This window comes from Phyllobates terribilis, unplaced genomic scaffold (genome assembly GCF_046119375.1).
Source record: "Phyllobates terribilis strain yellow unplaced genomic scaffold, ASM4611937v1 Scaffold_61__1_contigs__length_8056638, whole genome shotgun sequence".
NCBI lineage: Eukaryota > Metazoa > Chordata > Amphibia > Anura > Dendrobatidae > Phyllobates > Phyllobates terribilis.
In genome coordinates this window covers 2,052,698-2,063,134 of record NW_027362821.1, presented here as the reverse complement: position 1 = coordinate 2,063,134, position 10,437 = coordinate 2,052,698, and positions in this window count along the sequence as shown.

Sequence of the window (10,437 nt, the reverse complement as noted above, 5' to 3'; positions counted from 1 at the left end):
CTCTCTGATGACTGGCAGGTTTTCCTCATGCAAAATGGGATACAATAAAAGACTAGTTTTAGTAAGACATATATTAACAAGATGCAAGCAGCAATATGCAACACTCCTTGTAATATTCCAACAATCCATCCACCAATCCCTTTAAACCAATTAGCAGGATTTAAAAAGGAGAACATATCAGACCACCAACTGTCTTTGGTCAATTCGTTATGTTTGTTATATTCTTCCCTGAGTTTCCTAATGTCTTCCATTTTAGTCTTTAACCGTATGGTAGAGCCGGGGTCAATATAGTGACAACAGGCTGGGCCTATAACCTGACACATCCCTCCTTGAGCTGCTGTCAAATAGTCCAGCACTAAAGTATGTTGATTAGCCTCTATAATAAGTTGATTCTGCACCTCAACAGTAGTATTAATTACTTCCAGCACACTCCAAATCTGGTCATCTAAGTAGTCAGTGACTTCCACTAATTTGTCCCACATTTGTGTTACTATAGGGTAGAGGAAGACAGTACTGGCTATCTTATTGGGCATACTCATTTGTACTAAATGAGGTCTTACTGATGGGCGTGGAGTGTTGTCCTTGGCACATTTATAGATGGTATGAAGAGGGATGGTTCTCATATCTACTTTACTATGGGGAATAAGATAAATGGCTGGAGTTAGCCGGGCCAACGTACAAGTCCCCCCTACTCTGACTAGGAGCCATTTATACGCATTATTCCCACAGACCCAATTTGTGGCTGATGGCAGATCCCATAAAGCAGAGTGCTGTAATACTAATTTATGTACCAAATCGATAAAAACTGTGTTATTTGATAACATACACCATGAAGGCATTTGTCCCAGGGGGCTACAGTATCCAATATCCGGATTGCCACATGTTGGATCACTAGGCTTATATTCAGAAGATTCATTGCAAGGGATGTTACCAGATATTTTATAACATGTATCATTGGTACCTTTTATAAACAGATTTGCATGTACCCATGAGTGATTATGAATGTATCTTTCCAACAATGACGGTTTAAAAGCATCTGCCGTACTAGGAGTAGCATTAAAACTGATTTGTAGACCTTCAGTTGGTATGAAGCCTAAATTAGCCAAGGAAGACTTGTTTCTGGGCACCCATTTGTTTCCTTTAAGGGCAAGACATTGTAGGTGTCTACTGGTGGCAGTAAGATTTCCTTGCCACCAGGGGAGATACAGTGGTGTTCCATAATCTACTAAACTTAGTAGCGTTATTAGCAAGGGCGTCGCTACAATTGGGCCAGTTTAGTATTTCTTCCAGAGTGACTGGGACCGCAAGAAAAGGCATACTAGTGGCTGAAACTGGTGAGTGAGTACATATCCAACAGTCACTGATCGGGTTGTTCTCTAATTGACTCAATTCTTGTACCAAAATCTGGTGGTGAGTAATGAACTTGTTATTAAAAGGGTCAGTACTCTGTTGTAGGCTATTCCAGGTATTGATTAATCTAACCATACATATTATCATAAAACATCTCAGGATGGTTGACGTTTGCAATGTGAAGCATGGATCCATGTTGACCTCCCTTCAAGTTTTACTGCTGTTGGGGTTGTAAGGAGCACTTGGTATGGTCCGTCATACAATGGTTCTAGTCTGTGTTTCCATACATGCCTCTTCACATACACATAATCTCCGGACTTGAGGGTTATGATAACCTTCTGCATCAGCTGGATCTGGAATAGAAGATGATACTAACGCATGGGTGTTAGTTAAGGCTTTGGCAAGCTGAATCACATATTGCACAACATGATCTCTTTCTTCTGATAATTGTTGTGGGGTAAATCGAGCTATAGCTGGTTGTGACCCAAATAGTATCTCATAGGGTGACAGTTTGTTTCCCTATGGGGGTGGTGCGTATGTGGTATAGTGCAATGGGAAGGAGTTCAGGCCACTGGGCCGTATCCTCCTGCATCATTTTGGTCAATTGCCTTTTCAGTGTGCTATTCAATCTCTCCACCTTGCCGCTTGACTGAGGATGGTAAAGAGTATGCAGCGCCACTGTTGATCCGATCATGGTAAGTATTTCTTGATATGCGCATGAGGAAAAGGCTGGTCCCTGATCACTTTCGATAACTTCTGCGACTCCATACCGGCAAACATCTTCAGAGACCAGCTTCTTGGCAGTCATGTTTGGAACGGCGAATGCTTCTGGCCAGCTGGAAAACATATCCACTACCACTAAGCAGTATTCATATCGTCCTGCTTTAGGGAGAGTGATATGATCAACTTGCAATCGTTGGAACGGATACTCTGGTTTAGCAATGTGTTTTGTCGGTACATTCTGTAATCTGCCTGGGTTGCAGCTTTGGCATATTGAGCAACCTTTCTTTTGTGCGCTCAACACGGTGGAAATTCCTGGGGCCCAATAGAGTTTCTGTACCAGTAGCAAAGCTTGATTCTTCCCTCGATGCACCGGTCCATGGGCCCAGGCTGCAACGGCCTGATATAGGAGTCGAGGCAAACAATACAGTTGTCCCTTTTTCCATAGCCCATCTATCAATTTAGCACCCGCCTCCTTCCATGACTGGTGTTCTTCTTTAGAGACTTTTTGCTATGTGCAGCGTAGCTTTGTGATTGGAGGGACCGGTTGATGATTTTCTGCAGGTTGATCCTGGGTTGGCACGGAATTTAGCTGTTTGGTCTGCTGCCGCGTAACAGCCATGGACATGGATGTTGGAAGAAGAGCTGCTTGCATAGCATGGAGATCAGCAAGTGCATTACCTCTTGCTTCAGGGGCATCTGGTCGGGTATGAGCTTTTACCTTTACAACAGCCAACTGTCTTGGTAGTTGTACCGCTTCCATCAATTGTCTGACGCTTTCAGCATTTTTCACAGGAGAACCTGCAGTCGTGACAAAGCCTCTCCTTGCCCAGATCTCCCCAAAGTCATGTGCAATCCCGAAGGCGTATCTCGAGTAAGTAAATATATTCACACGTTTTCCTTCGGCCTGTTGACAAGCAGCAATCAGAGCTTTGAGCTCTGCTTCCTGTGCTGACATACTGGGAGGTAAGGCTGCAGGCTCTACCAATGTATCTTCAGTTGTGACAGCATATCCAGTATGAAACCTGCCAGAGGTGTCAGCATATCTGGATCCATCCGTATATAACGTAAGTCCTGGGTCATCAAAGGGTACTTCCCCCACTAAAACAAGTGGAGTTGACTCCGCAGTAATTTGTTCCAGACAATCATGTGGTGGAGCATCTTTCCCCTCTCCTTCAGGTGCTGGTAGCAGGGTGGCCGGGTTGATGGTGGTGCACCAATGTAATTTCACATTTTCTGTCAAAATCAACGTACACTGCAGCCGTAGGTGTCTCAGTGTGCACCGATGTTTAGGTTGCTGTAAACCCAAAACAGCCGCAATATTGTGTGGAGCATAAATGTGAGTCTCATGTCCACGGATGATGTCCGCCATTTTTTCAAGTAACTGCTGTGTGGCGTGAACCGCTCGTAGACAGCTGGGGGAGGCCCTGGCTACCGGGTCCAGAAGCGCTGAGTAATAACCGACCGGGCGCTGCTTTGTACAGTGTCTCTGCGTGAGTACTCCGGCTGCATGCCCTCCTGTCTCGGAGACATACAAATGGAAAGGTTGAACATAATCCGGGTTTCCAAGGGCAGTGGCTGTCATTATCCTTGATTTTAGTTGCTCAAAGGCTTGTTGCAGCAGTTCTTGGTGGTCCTTGTTGTTTACACCAGCCAGAGTGTTTTCTTTTAATGCATCATATAGGGGTTCCATCAGACGTGAAGCGCCTGGGATCCATTGTCTGCAATATGTACATAGTCCGAGGAACCATTGCAGCTCTATGGGATCTTTTGGGAATGGTAGTAGGTAGATGGTCTTTCTTTCTTCTGTGAGATGTCTGGCACCCTGAGTAAGGCAGTGGCCTAAGAAAACCACTTGACCGAGGCAAAACTGAAGTTTCGAGGCTGAGACTCGACAATTCAGTTTTGCTAGATGCTTGAGGAGGCTAACACTGGCCCTGATGGACACTTGCTCCGTGGGGGCACACAAAAGAAGATCATCAACGTATTGTAATAGTACTACCTCAGAGTTGTCCAGCTGCCACGGCAGCAGACAGCTAGACATGTTCTTTGCAAACTGATTAGGGCTATTCTGCGCTCCCTGCGGCATCACCGTCCAAGTCAATTGCCTGCCCTGATATGTAAATGCAAACAGAAACTGACAGTCTTTATGTAGTGGAATGCTGAAAAAGGTGTTTGCTAAATCAATTACTGTAAACCAGGCTGCGGTAGATGGTATTTGTGAGAGAAGTGTATGTGGGTTAGGCACCACAGGAGTTTCCAAGACTGTCGCTGCATTTACTGCCCTCAAATCCTGCACCAATCGATAAGCGGGCGGCTGCCCCGGTTGGGATTTATTCCTTACGGGGAACAACGGCGTATTACACGGGGAGACGCAGGGGATTAGTGCCCCTTTCTCTAACAAGGTGTGAATTTGCTGGTGTAGACCTTGTTCTTGTGCATGTGTGAGCGGGTACTGACGAACCTTGGGAAAGGGCGCTCCGGGCTTGAGGTACACCTGTATTGGTTCTACCGGCAATCACCCAATGTCGTCTGGGCCTTGTGACCACAGATGAGAAGGGATTTCCTCTGTGTATGGAGCTAACCTGGGATCTTTTGGGAGATTTCCAATCGTATCTGATATGTTAATCATAACCGTGGGTAGCGCCCGTAAGATGCAGACCTCCTCTGTGTGCATCAGAGTTTGGATCCTTTAAAGTAAGGATCATCTGACCATTGTCCTGGTATTGAATTCGGGATCGGAATTTAGACAAGAGGTCTGCTCCTAAAAGATTTACCGGGCAGATCAGGGATATGACAAATTGTGCCATTACTTCTGGAAATGGGCCAATCGGAATAGGTTTAGTGAGAGTGTGTTTGTTAGGTCTGCCATCTACACCGATCAATATTAGATTGTCGTTAGAAAATTGGACTGGGAGACCCTGGGGCAGTTCAGTGGATTTTAAAATGGAGTTGGCCGCCTCAGTGTCTACCATGAACTTCACCGGATTCCCTCCTATTGGGATAACTACAGATGAACAGAGCCCAGGGGTGGTTACGGGCATCACGATGGCAGACTCTGGTTGGCCTCAATTTCAGAATGGATGGTCTTGGAGGACATTTTCTCGTGAGTCTCGTGGGCCGGGCATCCTATTTCTAGATAGGGGGCTTGGGCGGTGCACTGGCTAGCAGGGGTGTGACAGTCCCTTTGGAAATGTCCCGTCCGGCCACACATCCAACACTGAAGACAGGAATTCACTAGTGGCCTTTTCCCGGGATACATTACTCGCTGATCAGGTACCGCCATGGGGTAATAGTGGGGCTGTAAGGGAGGATACTGTGTTGCGGGTACTGCAGGTGCCGCAACTGCCACTGCAGCGGGTTTAGATTTGGGCTTAACCGCAGAAGCGGTCCGGGCGACACTTTTCTGGAAGCTTTTTGCTACCTTTAGGACATCTCCTGGGGTGGCTGACTCAACATCTGGTCATACAGCCAATATCGCATCCTTGATTTCAGTCCGTAACCCCTGGATAAAGGCGGATACTAACAGCTGGCAATGAGTTTTAGTATGTAAGGAGAACCCAAGGTCCTTATAGACCTGCATAAGGCGCCCATAAAACTTCTCAGCCGACTCTCCCTTCTCTTGAGTGACATCTGTGAGGGTAGTGGATTGATCAGCCAACTTATCCTGAGCCCATATTTTAAGGGCTTGACAGAAGTCAACCCCACTCTCATACGTATTGGTGTCTAATGCTCTATTATATGGGACAGCTGCCTCTACCATGGGATAATATCCTTCACCAGCTTTTACACGGAGCAGGTGTAAAAGATCTTGCCTTGTTGTTGAATATATCTCTCTATTTGCGGCCATGCCCCTGTAAAAAGCCACTGGGGAATGTTCGGGATCCGGGAGACGGTTACACAGAGTATCTGTCTGTACTGGGGTAAACGGGGTATATTTGGGTGGGCTGGTATTGTGGTCCGCTTCCTCCATTTCCTCCATCTTTGTGAGAGGGGGTGGAGCTGGAGGGAAATCAGCATGAGTACTGATTGTTGGGAGATCTTGGAGGTAGGGGAACACTGGGGGAGACCAGATATCGGGTTTGATTAGTTGAGCGGCATAATAAACGAGATCCCTGTCGATGGCCAAGAGTCTTATCTCTCTCAATTTAGTTGGATGCGTGGCGATGTATTACTTTATACCCCCGACTATTATTTTGGCTGCGTCTTGTTTTGGATATCCAAAAATACCGGTGGAAATAAATGGCAGGGCTAGGGTTGGGACCGCATGAAGCTGTGATGCATATGCTATGGTGTTTTGAATTGTTTCTGTAAGCAGGTGTTGTGACCTGGGTACATCCAGGGGATCATATTTTGTAATCGTTGGATGTAGTTTGTATTGTAGGCCCCCCAATACGACATATTTCTGCAGCTAGCCCTCCCCCCCCCCATGCTGTAATTTTGCATTTGCTGCGTTTACAATGATCCCAACTTGCTGTTGCGGTGTACTCCCCATGCCTATTCTCAGTATAGTGGAAAATTCCGAAGGACCATTCAGCAAAACAGACGCCACCTCCTGGTACTCGTGTCCATGTTCTATTTCCCCAGTTCGGGAGAGGGTGAATAGGGTAGAGTTCAGAGGTCCCTGGGTCTCCCCGAATGGAGTGTGGACCATGGCGGGAGCAGGTGGGGGCAATGGTTCATAATACCCACCGTCAGCGTTAAGTAATGGGAAGGTTGGTGCTACAACACTGGGTCTGCGTGTTCCACAATTATAACACGTCTCGCGCCATCCCGGATTGGTGACCCAACACACTTTACAAAGCCAGCCATCTGGGTTATATGGTGGTGGCTGGCCACCAGTGGGAAGTGCAGGGTATTTAATCTCCTTAGGTATAAATTGCTCAGTTTCCGGATTCAGGGGCTGGGGTACGGCTACATTTGTGGGGGTAGGGGATGCTTCTTTAGGGGCTTCAGATTCAGTTTGTGGACACATAAGTTGGGAAGGGGAATCTACTTCCTCCTCTACCTTTTCCCCATCAGCTTCATTTTGTAGCACAAAACAGCCAGTCTTTGTCACAGTGCTAGATAATTTTACTTTCTTGACATAAAGATAATTGAAATAACCAGGCTCCTCCTCTATTTCAACATATCCATCACCACAAATCTCATGTGCAACTTTCTTAAACTTTTCAGCATCTTCCAACAATCCACAGTCAACTAATCTTCCCCTTTTCTGCCGGATTCCTTCGTCCCACAATGAAGGCTGAAGTCTCCCCTCCACGGGAAAGTTTAACAACTTAAACACTTTTGGTTCATTCTTAAATGATCTTTTCCCCTCTCAACCGACCATGATAGTCATCACATCCTCTCCCTCCTGAGGGGGAGACACTTTCTTTCTGCTCCACAGAAACATTGATTAATCACTGCACTGCTGCCTTTCGACTGACAAAGATCCTTGATTTGTGCACAGTATGAGTCCGGCCGGCCTCAACTGTTCCACTGACTCGCCCCTCCCTTCGGGGAAGTCACGTACGGTACTAGGTGAAAGGAGGAGAGCTCGCGTCTGCAGCCCTCCGGACACTCAATATACTTATATCTGTGTGCGTGTCCTACCCAATCTTCGATCACCTGCCGCGACTGATAATAATAGTGTTCAGTCTCCTAAGAATCTTTGTCAGAAGTTAAGGAAGATTCATACAATATTCACTTGTCAATCCGAGGTGGTACTGCTTTAAAAGTTATCAATATCAGACCCCTAATGGGACTACACCCCTATAGTCTCACCTTTGACTATATCCAACCAAGACATCCAGACATACTGCAAACAACCACGCACCACGTGGAAACCACGCCAAATGGTCAGTATCACTAGTAAAGAACTCGGGCACTTACTGTGGCTTTTGTGGGGGATGATCAGTCCCAATTCCAGTGGGGGAGGCCGAAAGCAAGTCTCTCTTTGTGGACGTCCAGAGGTGGTGGGGCGTCCCTGGTTAGGGATCCGAGTCACGGCACCAAGCTGTTGAGGGAGGGCAGCAATGACCCTTCACGGTTGACCAAGTGAGTGTCAAATTATTATGTTACAAGGTTGATGTAAAGGACATATCGATATTCATGCTATAGTTACTTCATTTTGTGCTAGCTTCTAAAATGATGTTATTATTACACCTTGCATAGCATACATTCTTTCATTCTTTTCTCCTGCTTCACATGCAATTTTCTCACAAGAACCTTTTCTCTCAAGAACATTCTATGAAACACCCTGCTCCTGTTATCTATCTAGTCTAGGCCGGGATGTATAACCTTGTAACTTTCCATCATGTGCCGAACTAACGATAATATGACCATATGTGTGTTTCTGTAATAATCGTACTAACATTGGTTTAAGCCTGTAGTACGGCTGTAGGTGATTGGCTATTGATATACTCAAAACAATATATAATGCTAAGTAAAATAAACGGGATTAGAGATTCTCCGAACAGGAAACAAATACACAAGCCGGGAGCTGAGCACAGAGGACTGAACCAGAGGAGAACAAGGCTGTATCTGGCAGCTTCCGGCAATATGCTTCCAGCTTTAGTAGGGTGTGGTGCTTTCCAGTTGGCTGAAGCAGGGAGCAGATTACTCCAACTGGACAGCACACACACCCGTACTGCCAGACTGGATAGTACTAATGGTCCCAGGCACCCTAATCTTAGTGGCTTGACAGAGCCTGCGCCGCCCAGGGCTTCTGGTTCTGACGTCTCCTCCATCACCAGCGCCGCCTGCAGGATGAATAAGGCGGCTTCTGGAGAGAGAAGCAGACATCGCAGGAGCAGATCCCAGAGGAGATGGGACACACCATTTGCAGAAGCCCTAATGTGACCAAATTGCAGAAAACAAGAACAGTAGAAATCCTCATAAAGGGACACCATTTTGGAAATTATAGAGTAGTGACTATTTTGACTCCACAGGCACTTTCCGGAAATTAGCACGCAGTGGATGTTGGAGAGTGAAAATTACAAATATATAATTTCTGTTAGAACCTTGCTGTTAGGTTTTTTTTCCTTTGCTGGTCACATGACCTTGTTGGCCTATTTAATCCTGCTCCGCCCTTCTGGCTTTGCTGGACTTCATTGTATATCTACTTTCTAGCTAGCCTGTGCTCTGTATCTAACTCTGTTAGTTTGCTTGGTCTACGGACCTCTAGGTTCTATCTATTTTTTTTGTTCGTCTGTCTGCTACTATTTCTGTTAGGAGGTGTCCCATATTCCTCCCAGTCCTTAGTACTTGTAGGGATTCCCTCCCCAAATCTATAGGTCTCCGTACAGACTAGATTAGGACTTTAGCAGGTCTGATCGCAGGATCAGGTTCCCTGTTACATCGTAGGGATTCAGCTGAGTCTTATAGTAGGGACAGATCTCCTCTCTTTCCTTAGCTTTGGTAGCAGAACATAACAGTAAGTCCAGCCTGTAAATTCTCTAAGGAAAGATTTTTTTTTTGTTCCATCATGGTGTCGGTTCAGGATTTGGCTAAACACCTGCAGGGACTCTCTCTGGAAGTGGCCGAGCTCCGTCAGCACGTGAGTAACTGTCCTGGAGCATATTTCTTGGAGCCTAAGGTATGTTTGCCGGATTTATTTTTTGGTGAACATCGAGAATTTTTTTCATTTAAAAATGCTTGCTTATTGTATTTTCGTTTGAGACCCAAGTCCTCTGGGGATGAATCCCAGCGCGTAGGGTTCATAATGTCACTTTTGCGCAAAGAGCCTCAGGAGTGGGCCTTTTCTTTGCAACCTAGTGATACATGCTTCAGATCAGTGGATAGTTTTTTTTCTGCTTTAGGACTATTATATGATGATCCTGACCGTGTGGCATCAGCTGAGACTGAGTTGAGACGTTTAAAGCAAGGATCAGGTAATATGGAAAAATATTGTACACATTTTCGTCGTTGGTCCACTCAAACAGGGTGGAACGATTCTGCTCTGAAAAGTCTATTTCTTGCTGGGCTCAGTGAAAAGGTTAAAGACCTACTAATTGCTTATCCTACACCTGAGGATTTGCAACAGGCTATGCAATTAGCTATACGGGTGGACAGAAGACTGCGTGCTAGGGTTAATGAGAGCAAATCCTCTGCTATGTCAGTTTCTGGTTATGATAATGTGTGTACTAACAGTGGTGAACCGATGGAGATTGGATCGGTGGCACCTCGCTCTCAAGAAAAACACCGTCGTTTTTCAGAAGGCTTGTGTTTCTATTGCGGGAAATCTGGTCATTTGATTAAAGGCTGTGAGCTTCGTATGAAGAAAGAAAAAAAAATGGTCAGTCACGCCCGTATTGCCTGTTTAAATTCCAAGGGTATATTTTTAGCTGCTTCCACGATTGCTCAGGAAAAATTAATGGAATTTCG